General features: G+C 40.7%; 1 protein-coding gene and 1 long non-coding RNA gene across 4 annotated transcripts in view; both read left to right on the top strand.

Annotated features, from left to right (window-relative positions):
- TENT4B (terminal nucleotidyltransferase 4B) overlaps window positions 1–13,685 on the top strand; it is a 76,819-nt gene that overhangs the window by 37,851 nt on the left and 25,283 nt on the right. The window lies entirely within an intron of this gene.
- LOC131499413 (uncharacterized) lies at window positions 2,551–7,361 on the top strand. The gene is made up of 3 exons (XR_009255859.1): window positions 2,551–2,564; window positions 5,044–5,120; window positions 7,352–7,361. It is a non-coding gene; the product is annotated as an uncharacterized LOC131499413 (long non-coding RNA).

Genomic DNA, 13,685 nt, shown 5'->3' on the forward strand with positions numbered 1-13,685 from the left:
TTTGGAGAAGCCGAGCCCTTAAGCTCTCGTGAGTTTACTTTTTTTAATGCCTGTATTAAGTGGAATAGGAGCTTGAAAAGAGAGAAAGGGAGGCAGTCAGAATGGCAAGGTAAGAATGAGCTGATAGCAAAGCCCCAGAGGGCATATTCAGACCCCAGGCTGATCCAAAGGATGCTGCACAGCTACGGGTGTGCACATGATGGTCCAGAGTTATGAAACCAAAAGGAAAGTTAAACATTTTTTTAACGTTTATTTATTTTTGAGAGAGAGAGAGGGAGAATGTGCGTGCGTGCATGCCAAGCAGTGGAGGGCCAGAGAGAGACTGAGGATCCAAAGCGGCCTCCACACTGATAGCAGAGAGCCCGAAGCAGAGCTCGAACCCACAAACTAGTGAGATCATGACCTGAACTAAAGTCAGAGGCTTAACCGATTGAGCCTCCCAGGCGCCCCAGAAAAGCTTTAAATCATGTCTGGTATGGCGATATAGCATATTTTTACCATTATTAAAGCTTTAGCATGTAGAGATGAAAGTCTGGCAATACTTACATATTTCATCTTCTGTGAGTGAGGAATAATCGCAATGTTATTTTATTACTATTACAAGCCCTTTTAAAATTATCAAAGTACTCATGTCTTCCAAAAAATGTGTACGTATGCAAAGTGTATATAATACATACGCTTTAATTTCGCAGGCTAATAGATCTATTTTGTCTGTAGTTCTTAAGAACTCTAAACTGTTTTCAGGGATTAGGGATAAATTCAGTGAGAGTCTTTAACACGGCTGGTGAGTAAGCATTATTGTGATAAAGTTCTGGCCCAGTGTAGACATATTAGAAATACTCTTAAAATAGCCGTCCTCTCAGGCCTCACTTTGGAGTGGAAGAAATAGTGTCGAAGAACTTCACAGTGCATTGCAGAGAGGTGGGACTGCTAAGGACTTACGCAGATTTTCAAGAGAAGTTAGGTGGTAAACAGAGAGCTACTGTATTTAAAATAAATTTGGTCTGAGAGATTTAACCTGATGAAACAGTATGGGGTCCAGATCATTTTTATAATCAAATGTTTTAAATTTTATGCACATCCAGCAAACAGGTCTTCCTGTGATATGCTGGTTGGCCACTCAATGAAAGTATCAGATGTATTGTTTCTATTTTGTTTTGTTTGCTATTCTGTTAAGAAAATTATCTAGTTAGGAATAGGGTGGGGGGAGGAACCAACATTTTATTTTTATTTTTTTTATTAGGGTTGTGGGTTTCTGTTTGATTTAAAGAATTTTTGTTTCTTACTGTATTTTACTGGCTTCTTTGTAAAATTTGTTTAGAGGGAAGCCACATACTTAGAGTTGTGGCTTTTATTTTATTTTAGTCATCATCATCGTTGTTATAATGAAAGAAAGATACTACCATGTTGCTTTATACTGGCAAAATGTATAACACATGTTTATTGAAAATAAGTTTACTGAGGGAGGCTTAAATGAAATTTGTCTGTTAATTATTTATATTATTTGGCCTTATCTTGGTAATTCTAGCCCGTGAAGTAGGACTAGAAAATTGGTCGATTATGAAATAAACATACAAAAGTCCATAGCTTTGCTGTGTAACAGAGGATATAATTTAAAAAAAGAAAAAGACTTTACTCACTACAGCATCAAAACTCCCAAAATAATTTAAAACAATGCCAGAAATATGAAGAAAACGAAAAACGTTACAGTGGTGACATAGAATACTTGAAGATGTTAAACCAACTTGTTAATTTTTTAATTAATGTTAATTCAAAGAAAAATCCCAGTGAATTTTTTCTGACGGGGGAGAGTGACTTGTTAAAATGATTTTGAAGAGCATCCAGGAGAATAAACAGGCAAGAATAGCGAGGAACACTTTGAAAACTAAGAGTTTGGGGGAGGATTGGTTTTGTACTATCAGGTATTTATAGATTTATACAAGAATTTTAAAGAGTAATCTGAGCCCTAGAATAGATAGAAATAGCAGTAGATCTGAAAAGAAAGCCTAACACCTGACCCAACTATGCATGAGTTTAATATATAGACAAAGGCTTTGTGTATAAATCAGGACTTTTTCAAGTGCAAGAGAAAGAAAATCAATCATCTTGGTTTAAGCAAAAAACAAACAAAGGCATTTATTTTGTCAAGTACCTGGAGTACCCTTGGGGTGATAACTGGCTTCGGTGACTCCAGAGGAGGCTCAAATGCCCTGTCTCTCCTGACTTTGCTTGTTTCTCAGGGTTGGCTCCTTTCTGTCCTATTGCTGATGGGCTTCCTTTCTGCAGCTTAGAGGAAAAGGAGGTGTGGTTGTTGACAGTTCCAGGCTTCTATTTTTACAGCAGAGGTCAAGGAAGAAAATGACCTTTCTTGCTGTCAGTATGTAAAATCTTAAGGAAGGACGCCGTGTGTGCTGCTGGGGTCATGGGCCCGTCCCTGGGCCATGACCATGGGATGCTGCACTAACAGGGTCACCCATGCCAGTTCTATCCAGGACTCCAGCTGTCTCTGCTGTGCAGTTTCACCAGAACCACACGGAACAATCAGGAGAGGAATTGTTCCCAAGGTGGGTGCGGCATGGGGTGACAATTACTGGGGGAAGGTGGAGGCAGAGTATTGGGCAGACTGGGGTGGCAAATGTGTACTCAGTCATTAAGAACAGGATGGAGTATTCAGTAAAGGGTGCTGCACACTTGGTTAACTATTTGAAAAAAAAAAAAATTACATCCCTGCCTTTGACCATATTCAGTAAAATTCCAAATAAGTAAGTGATAGTTAAACAGGGGAAAAAAACTAACTAGAAGAAATAATGTCAACTTTTTTTATAGACTTTGTTTTTTTGAGCAGTTTTAGGTTCACAGCAAAATTGAGTGGAAAGTACAGAGATTTCTTCCCATTCCCCACCAGCATGGAGTACATTTATTACAATCAATGAATTTGCATTGGTACATCAGTATCCCCCGAAGTCCATAGTCTACATTAGTTTTCACCCTTGGTGGTGTACCTTCTGTGGGTTTGGAGAAATGTATAATGACCTGTATTCACCATTATAATATCATACAGTGTGGTTTCACTGCCCTGAAAATCTTGTGTTCTGTCTGTTCATCCCTTCCTCTCCCCCAGCCTCTGGTGACCCCTGAACCTTTTACTGTCTCCATAGTTTTGCCTTTCCCAGAAAGAATGTCATGTAGTTAGAATCATAAAGTATGTAGCCTTTTCAGATTGGCTTCTTTCACTTAGTAAGATGCATTGAAGTTTCTTCCATGACTTTTCATGGCTTTGATAGCTCAGTTCTTTTCAGCACTGAATAATATTCATTGTCTGGATGTACCATAGTTTTTCTATCTGGTCGTTTACTGAAGGACATCTTGATTGCTTCCAAGTTCTGACAATTGTGAACAAAGCTGCTCTGAACATCTGTTTATAGGTTTTGTGTGGACAAGTTTTCAGCTCATTTGGGTAAATACTGAGGCGCATGGTTGCTGGATCTTATGGTAAGAGTGTGTTTAGAAACTGCCCGACTGCCTTCCGGAGTGACTGTACCATTTTGTATTCCCACCAGCAATGTACGAGAGTTCCCATTGCTCCACCCACCTACCAGTATTTGATGTTGTCAGTGTTCTGGATTTTGGCCATTCTGATAGGTGTATGGAACCGTCTTCTTGTTGTTTTAATTTGCATTTCCCTGATGACGTATGTCGAGTGTCTTTTCATACTCTGATTTGGCATCTGTGGTGGGTTTTTTGTTGTTTTGTTTTGTTTTTTTTGTTTGTTTGTTTTGGTGAGATTCCTATTCGTCTTTTGCCCATTTTTTAATTGGGTTGTTTGTTTTCTTATTGTTGAGTTTTAAGAGTTATTTGTACTGTGTATTTTGGATACCAGCCCTTTATCACATTGTGTATTTTGCAAATATTTTCGCCCAGTCTGTGGCTGGTCTTCTCATTCTCCTTATAGTCAGATATTTTTCTAATCTCAAAGTAAAAAAAGTCTTTTGAGACATAGAAAAAGGAGGGCTGAAAAGCAGAGACTACAGGCTGATAGCCTAATAACTGGAGCAGACTGCACGCACGTGCTCTATTTTGCCTACACTGTTTTGTCTTGTGTAATTTATCTTTTGAAAATTGTGCAGGAATTTTATTTTTTTTTAATTAAAAATGTTTTTTCATGTGTTTATTTTTGAGACAGAGAGCATGAGCTGGGGAGGGGCAGAGAGGAAGGGAGACAGGATCTGAAGTGGGCTCTGCGTTGAGAGCAGAAAGCCCGACGCAGGGCTCGAACTCACAAACCGTGAGATCATGACCTGAACCGAAGTCAGATAGTTTATCCAGCTGAGCCATTCAGGGGCCCCCGTGCTAGGATTCTAAAATAAAAATTTTACCTACAAGTCAGGATTTCTGACTTATCTTGAAAAAATGGGAAGTGTTGGCAACCATGGATTCAGATTCCTATGTGGCAGCAACTGGCCGCGTTAAGTGGAGCCACTTCCTGTAGACAGGGCGTGGGGCTCTCAGACACCACCTCCTCTACACTCTCTTGTGCCTCCCAGCAGTGAGGTTACGTGTGAGTTGACCTTTCTTATTTTAGTTAGGTTCATTTACCTTAGCTGTCTCTTCCTCTTAGATAAAGGTTCATAAGTGTAAGTTATGAAGCAACTTAACTGAAGCAACTTCACAACATGGAGAAACTAGCAGGGAGTGTATTTGCTGTCTGTGGCAAAAGGTTAATAGCCATAATATGGAAAGAACACTAATGCATCAGGAAGAAAATAAGACAAACACAACACAAAAAAGAAAAGTTAAAATTAAAGAAAAAAAAAGAGGTTAATTCCCAATAGGCCATAAACTTCGTGACGGCTGGGGGTATGTCTGCCTTGTTCAATGTAGTATCTCAGTGCCTAGCTTAGTGCCTCCCACTTTGTAGTAGTCAACAAATATTTGTTAATGATAATTAGTGATAGATGATACGTACTGAGGGTTTACTATGTACTTAAGTAAGGCATAAACCCTGTGCTAAATCCCGCCCGTGCTCTTGTTGAATCCCTCTAGAAACCTGCCAAGATAAGTGCCGTGATCCTCACTGCCCAGATGGGACACGGGCCTGGAGACATAAAGCCCCCACTCAGGTCGGATTCCAACTGATATTCTTTAAGCTACTATGTTAATTCCATCAAATAGCTTATTGAAATGAGTTGAAAAAGAAAGAATACAATGTTCTGTAAACATGGAGAACATTTCTAACCGTATTAGGAATCAAAGACTAAACCCAAAATACCTCCCGTTGCTGTGGAGGTTGGGGAAGGGTCTTCATGTATTTCTGTGGGAGGCTTCATCAGCGTCCATTCTGGTAGAGGGTATTTTGGAAATTTTCTTCAAAAGTTTTAACTGTTCATAACTTTTAACCAAGGGGATTCCACTTCTAAGAATTTATTCTTTTTTTTTTTTTAAGGTTTATTTATTTTTGAGAGAGAGAGAGAGAGAGAGAGAGCGAGCGCACAAGCAGGGGAGGAGCAGAGAGAGAGGGAGACAGAGGATCCAAAGCGGGCTCTGTGCTAACAGCCACAAGCCTGACTCAGGGCTCGAACTCATGAACCATGAGATCATTACTTGAGCTCAAGTTGGATACTCAACCCACTGAGCCACCCAGGTGCCCCCTAAGAATTTATTCTTTTTTTTCCCCCCTAAGAATTTATTCTAAGAGAAAAATTAGGGTTGATTACAGATTTATGTGCAAAGGTAGCATTATCATGTTAATTATAGTAGTGAAAAATTGGAAGCAGCCTGAATGCCCAGCGATAAAGGACTGGTAGAATAAATTATGGTATAGTCATATCCTGGAATAATATGTGGTAATTGAAGATTCTTCCTTACAGTATCAGATGACCACTGTGTTTGTCCACTGACTCTAACGTGCTGTGTGGAGTAAAGAAAGCAATTTGCAGCAGGTGTTTGGCAATGTATATGTCTGGCGCATACTCACCCCCGACTGTGTTTGCTGCTGTTAGAGGGGGTGGAGCTATAGGTGATTTTTATGCCCCCCCCCCATGTACTTTTCCAAACAGCTGTAAATTCCCATACTTTGTTTCAGAGTTTATTATATTGGTAATTCTGAAAGAATATAGGACCTCATAAAGTTACCCTAGGTTGACGTACAGTAGGTTTTCTGTGAATGTGTAAAATTCTTTGTGAAATCCATTTGTTTTCATTTTTTTCACTTCAACTTTAAAAGTCTGTCAATACGGGCACCTGGGTGGCTCAGTCGGTTAAATATCCAACTCTTAATTTCAGCTCAGGCCTTATTCCAGCGTTCATGGGATTTAACCCTGTGTCAGGCTCTGGGCTGAGCATGGAACCTGCTTAAGATTCTCTGTCTCTCTGTCTCTCCCTCTCTCTCTCCTCCCTTCTGCCCCTGTCCCTGGCTCACATGCTCACTCTCTCTCAAAAAAAAAAAAAAAAAAGTTCTGTGAACAATACCAATACTTATCTGAAAGATCTCAACAGTTCAGGAAAAAAAGCAGTAGATTATGGAAGCCTTTCTCCATGTTAGGCTAATTCCCAGGTCCATTAGCCAGGGTAATCATTATCCATAGTTACAGTACTTTAAATGTGCATCAGGAGTTTACCCTGTTTGATATAAATTCTTTATTAACCAAATAGTCACCTCTAATATGTTTGAGATATCTGGATTTTCATGAGTAGTGGTCCTTGAAAGTGAGGTACCCCTGTATTGGTTCTGTGCCTTTTTTATCAGAACCCCAGCACAGGGGAAGACATTCCCAGTGCTTATATATTTATAGAGCAGTGTTTGTTCTTAAACACCAGCCCCTCCATCAAAGATAAATACATAAATGAATAAATAAAAAATAAAATTTTGGTATTAGAGTTGCATGTAAACACATCCACACTCTATCGTTCTCTTTAAGACTGTAACAAACAAACTTCTGTAGAGTGAACTACTTTCATTGGCATTTGGACCTTGCCAATAAGGAAAGATTCAACCTCATTTATTTGTTTTTTCCACTCAGCAAATATTTGAAGACCTCCCCTTTGGAGAGTAAACTTAATAACTAAACTTTTATTTCAAGATATTTGATCTTGTTTGGGGAATGCTATCAACTATTCTTTGAGCTTCCCAGCGTTGTCCCGATTTTCTTAGATGTACTCAGGGTCACGGAGTTGTTCAGAATTTTTACTGGAAGGGGAAAGAATTTAATGGCTGAATTAGATAAAGCAAGTCCTTCCCTTTTTTCTCTCTTCTCCTTTACCTTATAATTGCTTGAAAGTAGTGCCTGGAGAGGGTGTCAAAAGTAAGAGTCTTGGGGAAAGAAGTCAGATGGTTTTCATTATCTCTCTTCAGAGCAGTAAAGGGCAAAGGGACAAAGAGGAAATGAAATGAAAAAGCCATCCTTGTGAAACATTGGCCTAATAAAGCTGTGTTCCAGAAACCGAGAGCAACAGACGATGGCATCGAAAGGAATGCTCTCATTTCTAGGAAAGCAGGTATGAGCGCTTCCGAAAAGATGAAGAAAAATGAAAACTTTATACTCTAGGACACAGAGGCAGGATCTGTTCCCTGCACTTTCACTCCCATGTCCTAACCAAGAAGGGGTTGACAGGGCAAACGGGACACTCCTTAACTATGAGTAACAGTTTTAAATGCCTGTAAAGTTTGCAGAAGTAAAACCGTAGACCATTTTCCCTTTTGAATAATTTTATGCCATCATCCATATTTTCTCCCTCCTTTTATTTATTTATTTTTCTTTTTGATTTTTTTTTAACATTTATTTATTATGGAGAGACAGAGACAGAGCATGAGCAGGGAGGGGCAGAGAGAGGGGGGAGACACAGAATCTAAAGCAAGCTCCAGGCTCTGAGCTGTCGGCACAGAGCCTGAAGTGGGGCTTGAACTCACAAACCGCGAGATCATGACCTGAGCCGAAGTCGAACACTTAACCGACTGAGCCACCCGGGCACCCTTATTTATTTATTTTTTCAATGTTTATTTATTAATTTTTTTTGGGGGGGAGAGAGTGTGGGGAGGGGCAGAGAGAGAGGGAGAGAGAAGATCCCAAGCAGGTTCTTCCACGCTGTCAGTGCAGAGCCCGACACAGGTCTCAGACCCACTAAGGGGGAGACTGTGACCTGAGCTGAAATGAAGAGTCAGACGCTTAACTGACTCAGCCACCCAGATGCCCCTCTCCCTCCTTTTACGTCTTTAGAGTACAGTGAGAATTATTTGGGGGTATGAATATATTTCTTGTCAATAAATAGAAGAAATAGAGGGCTTTTTCTTTAGCTTTGATACTGGCGATCTTCCTAACTTAGGCATGGCTTTTTTTCAAGCAACCTTGCTGTATCCTTATCAATATTGTAGAAGATCATACACATGGTGCAGACCTTAAAATTTAAGATAATAAGGTATTCCACTTTTGAAATACTTCTAAGCCTTGGCTTTAAAAAAACCTACATGTTCACCGTGGATATTTTCTTGTAGCCGTATCTCAGTGCATGTGCAGACTTATCTCCTTAGGCTGCATTTGACAAAGTAGAATAGCCATCTTTACCTCTGATGGACATCTGTAGCTCTTGGGCCAAATTGCCCTCCTTTGTCGTTCTGACATTTTGACCCACAGTGTGTGGGTGTCCCTCTCCTTGGATCCTGGTACTGAGCTCATTTTAAGGCATATTATCGCCATTTTTATCACCATGTGGACATGGGTGTGGATAGATGTACACCAGTGATCTGAGGGTCCCTTCCTAAAGAGGCATTTCTGTGCTGCATCCTGGATCTGGGCACACAGCCGAATGAAGCCAGGAGAGCCGAGTCCGAATGAGGAGGCCTGGAGGCAGGTAATGGCTCTGGGGTTGACTGCTAGGCGGGAAGCAGGACTGGACCAGAGCGGTTCAGAAGCACTGAAGAGGATCCAAAGGAATGTCGTGTCTGGGAAGTTGATCGAGGAGGTAACACTTGAGCTCTCAAAGGCTGAGTGAGAAGGTCCTCCAGACACAGGCCTGCCCGGGCAGGATTAGGGTTCTTGAGAAGGCCTGGAAGTTCTGGTGGCCATACTGGGGAGAAGAGCCTAAAAAGGTAGGAAGTGTCCTGATAAGGAGTTTGGAGGTGAAGCAAGTCGGTTGAGGAAGTGGAAGATGGCCTAAAGAAGGGAGAGGCCAGGGGCAGGGAGGCCAGTTTGGAGGCTGCTGTAGAGTCTGAGCACTGAGAGACAGAGAGAAAGGACTGGAGCTGTAAGGCAGCACACAGTCTGATTTGGAAGTTTTTTGTTTGTGTGTGTTTGTAGGAGGGACAGCATATGGAGACCTGTTAGCTCCAGAGGATGAGGAACAAGGATGAACCAGGGAAGACTGAAGTTTCCATTTGGGGAAACAGTAATTCAAGGAGGAAAACACAAGGAGAAGGAATAGGTTTTGGAGAAAGATAAGGAATTTAGTTTGGGATTCGTTGATTTTGTGGTGACCTCTAGGTAGGGGTGTCTAGCTGGCAGCTGGAAATGCAGGAGCACCAGTGTGTGTGTGTGTGTGTGTGTGTGTGTGTGTGTGTGTGGCAATTTCTTTGTAAAAATCGACTTCTAGAGCCTCCTTGAAGATGTTCAGACTGCACCAGGATCGCCCCGGGGCTTGCTGTTAGTTATGTCTCTTGGTGCCTACGTGCATTTCAGAAAAATCAAACTGTACAGCATATAAATCCCAGCACCTCAGAGTCCCCCCTCCCCAGAGGACTGCAGCAGTTTTTGTGTATTCTTCCAGAAACTTGTCTTGTATACACACACATCTAAGTCTGTAAATCCCTAGAAAGGGTGAGTCAGACACCAACAGAAACTCAATACACATACTGTGTCAGGCATGTAGTAGCTTCCCAAATGTTGTGTCATGTGTCTGTTGCTGTGTGTGTGAATTTGGGGTCCCTCTTTGTCCCCAGGGGTCAGTGCTGCTCACAGGCTGACCCCTGAGTTCCTTCTACAGTTGCTCAGGGTCTCCAGTGACTAGGTATATAACCTTTTGGTGTGTGAGGCTAGATACTTGAGTCTTTTTCTCCTTTAAATGTTAGTTTTCTTCAGCGAATATTAATTGTTATAAAGATCTTGTTATAAAAATATACAGTGGTGGGCTGGGGCACCTGGGTGGCTCAGTTGGTTAAGTGTCCAGCTGGTTGCCGCTCATGGATGATCTCATGGGTTTTTGAGATTGAGCCCTGCATCAGGCTGTGTGCTGACAGCACGGAGCCTACTTCAGATTCGCTCTCTCTCCTTTTTTCTCTGTGCCTTTCTTTCTCTAAATAAATACATAAATAAAATAAACTTAAAAAAAAGTAATAATAATATACAACCGTGGGGCACCTGGCTGGCTTAGTTGGTAGAGCATGCAGCTCTTGATCTCAGGGTCATGAGTTCAAGCCCAAAGCCCCACATTGGGCATAGAGCTTACTTAAAAATTTTTTTTTTTTAAATATATGTGTATGCATGCATGCGCACGCACACATAATGGGAATTAATATGCATGTATTTTTTGCAAGGTAGACTATATAAATGTATACATTTAAAAAAAGGGAATTCCCACCCACCCCCAATTCACTCACCAGATTTAATCACAGTAAACAGTATGGTATATAAATCCTGTTTTATGGGTTGGGGGTGTGGGGAAATACACACACACACGCACACACACTTGGGAAAATATTTAAAAAGTGACAAATGACCTATAAGCTCTTTAAGTTGATAATAACCCCTTTACAAAAGCAGACAAACAAATATACACTGGTGGTTTAGAAAGAAGCACATACTAGTACAGCATGATGTGAAAAAAACCTTTAGTCTCCCTAACTGTCCTGTCATGCCCTGTCCTTAAGGTGATCGGTAATTGCTGTTAACAATTCTCCTTCTAGAAAATTTGGAATGAAGATAGAAACGTGTGTGTGTGTCTTTTGAATGAACATAAAATGAATCTTGTGAAACACATTATGCTTTTTCTTTTAAACTTAACAAATCTCAGATTTTCCTCTATTGGCTCATATAGCTCTACTTCATTCTTTTCTATGGCTTATTGGCTATAATTTAAGAGAAGGTCAGTGAGTACTGCTGTGATTATTTAATTGGATTCCATTGATGGACATTGAGTTGTTTCTCAGTTTTTCCGTATTCCAGGTAATACTGTGGTGAATATCATCATTCCCTCGTGGAAATGCTTCTGAAGGACGAAAAGAAAGGGACTTTTTTTTTTTTTTTTGATGTTTGTTTGTTTTTGAGAGAGAGAGCATGAGCAAGGGAGAGGCAGAGAGAGAGAGAGACAGAAGATCCGAAGCGGGCTCTGCGCTGACAGCAGAGAGCGCAGCGTGGGGCTTGAACTCAAGAACCATGAGATCATGACCTGAGCTGAAGTCAGCCGCTTAACCACTGAGCCACCCAGGCACCCCAGGAAGTGACTTTTTTTTTTTTTTTTTTAATCAGCTTTATTAAAGTATAGTGGGTATACAAAACACCATGCTTGGTTAATGCAAATATTCAACCCGATGAGTTTGGACATATGCATACACCCATGAGACCATCCCTACAATCAAGGTAATAGACATATCTAGCACCTCAAAAGTTTCCTTGTGTCCCCCTCCCCCTTTTTCCAGTAAGAACATAATATGACATCTGCCCTCTTCAGACATGTTTAAGTGCATAATACGGTATTGTTACCTATGGGTCTGTTGTACAGCAGGACTCCAGAGCTTATCCATCTTGCCTAACTGAAACTTTATATCCATCGAACATCTCCCAGCCCCTGGCAACTACCATTCTATTCTCCGTTTCTGTGAGTTTGACTATTTTGGGTAACACATTATAAATGGACTGGCTTATTACATTTAGCATAATGTCCTTGAGGTTCATCCATGTTGCAACTTTGAAGATTTCCTTTTTAAAGACTAAATAATGTCATAGGTATAGACCACATTTTCTTTATCCGTTGGTCCGTGGACATTTGGGTTGTTTCCATATCTTGGCTATTGTGAGTAATGCTGCAGCAAGCATGGAAGTGCAGGTGTCTCTTCAGAATCCTGATTTTAATGGAAGAAGGGGAATTTTAAAAATTATTCATAGAAATGTTCTTTATCATCAATGAATACAACAACTGTTGGAGAGGTCGTGGTCATTTATACCTTCACACATAGCATGCAGGTGCCTTTTCCATATGTCTTTGTCAAAATTAGTTATTATTAACCTGAACATTTTTGCAGGGGGGTGGGTATCTTGTTATGGACGGTAATTAAATAGAACTTTGCCAGTGCCTTCATGTGAGTCTGAAGTTAATAATTAATGAGGACTTCAATTCTGAAAACTGAAAAGCTGGACCTTGATGTGTGGAGGTGGCCCAGGCGTGTTGCAGGCCAGCAGGTGTCCCTCAGTTAATGGGTGTTAGCCCATGAACGGATGTGGGGTGAGCCGCAGTGGGGGCCAACGGGGGCTCCTCTGCCTGCCTTGGCCTGGGATGAATCTGGGAGGCTGCCTCTGGCTTTAAGGGTGCTGAACTCCTCAGCTGCTCACATCCACCCCTGGGCAGTCCAGGTGAAAACAAGTTCTTCCCTTTTCTATAGCAAGAAATTGAGCTTTCTGAGGGCCATTTTTTTTTTTTTAAACCTTTTTCCCCCTGCCATATGATAAGCATTATGGAATTTGTATAATTTGGAAAGGCTAGCATTTCTCCTCTGGTAGAGCTTATCTCAGAGCAAAAGTGATTTTTTTCACTTCTCTATTTTGACTTAAATTGTCTGTGCATTGTAGTTTTTAAAATACAGAAACTTTTTTTGTTTATATCTTTCTTTGTCACATTAAACTTTTGTGTTACCATTAATTTTGAGGTCAATGTAAATTTTACCCCAGCAAATTAATTTTGATTCTCATTCTTTTTTGGAGCATGGCATCCTTTCCAGTTACATAGTGACACTTACTTTATATTGCTTTTATATTACATACTTATCCTTTGTAAAGAGGAGGTGTGGTGTGCTTTCTTGCTCACTTTTCCAACTCACATCATCCTCCACTGATGTCCTAATAGAGGGCACTGTGCTTTGGTCATACATGAGTTTTGATCAAGAGTTATATTTTCTAATTAAAATGAGAAACTGTAAAACTGGATATGAGGCCTTCAGCTGTATTTACTAATTAATCATACTGAGTTTTGATCCAGATGTGGGAGGAACTGAAAATTCCCCTGTGTAAGTGGAGGATTTCAGAGGCATAAAGTTCTGTTAATTTGTGAGAGCAAGCTTACAGAGTTTCTCTAGTCTCCAGTCTTTATTAGGTCATTGTGCTGACCTTAATAAAGTGTGCCAGGCATGTAGTGGGCACTCCAAAAATGGGATTCTGTTCCTTCCGGATTCTTTAAGCACCTAGATATACATGGTGCCATGCCAGTAAAAGTCCATAGAGGTAGAGTCCCCTCAAGATTATGTAAAAGCTATACTGGAAGTTGATTTCCTAAATGTACTAAGATTTCACACTCAGGTCTTTAAGTATTTTACATGCAGCTAATTACATATAGGCAAGAGAGGAAGTCATGTTTGTATTCAGTGTGGGAAGGAGATGGCCTTGGCTGATGTGAGATGGATTCTTGTGTTCTTATTGTTCAAGTTTGTTTTAGCTTTAATGGCCCTCCTTTTTTCCATGTTCCTCTTTCCCTCGTCCAATATTGCACAT

Source organism: Neofelis nebulosa, chromosome 17, assembly GCF_028018385.1.
Source record: "Neofelis nebulosa isolate mNeoNeb1 chromosome 17, mNeoNeb1.pri, whole genome shotgun sequence".
NCBI classification, from domain to species: domain Eukaryota; kingdom Metazoa; phylum Chordata; class Mammalia; order Carnivora; family Felidae; genus Neofelis; species Neofelis nebulosa.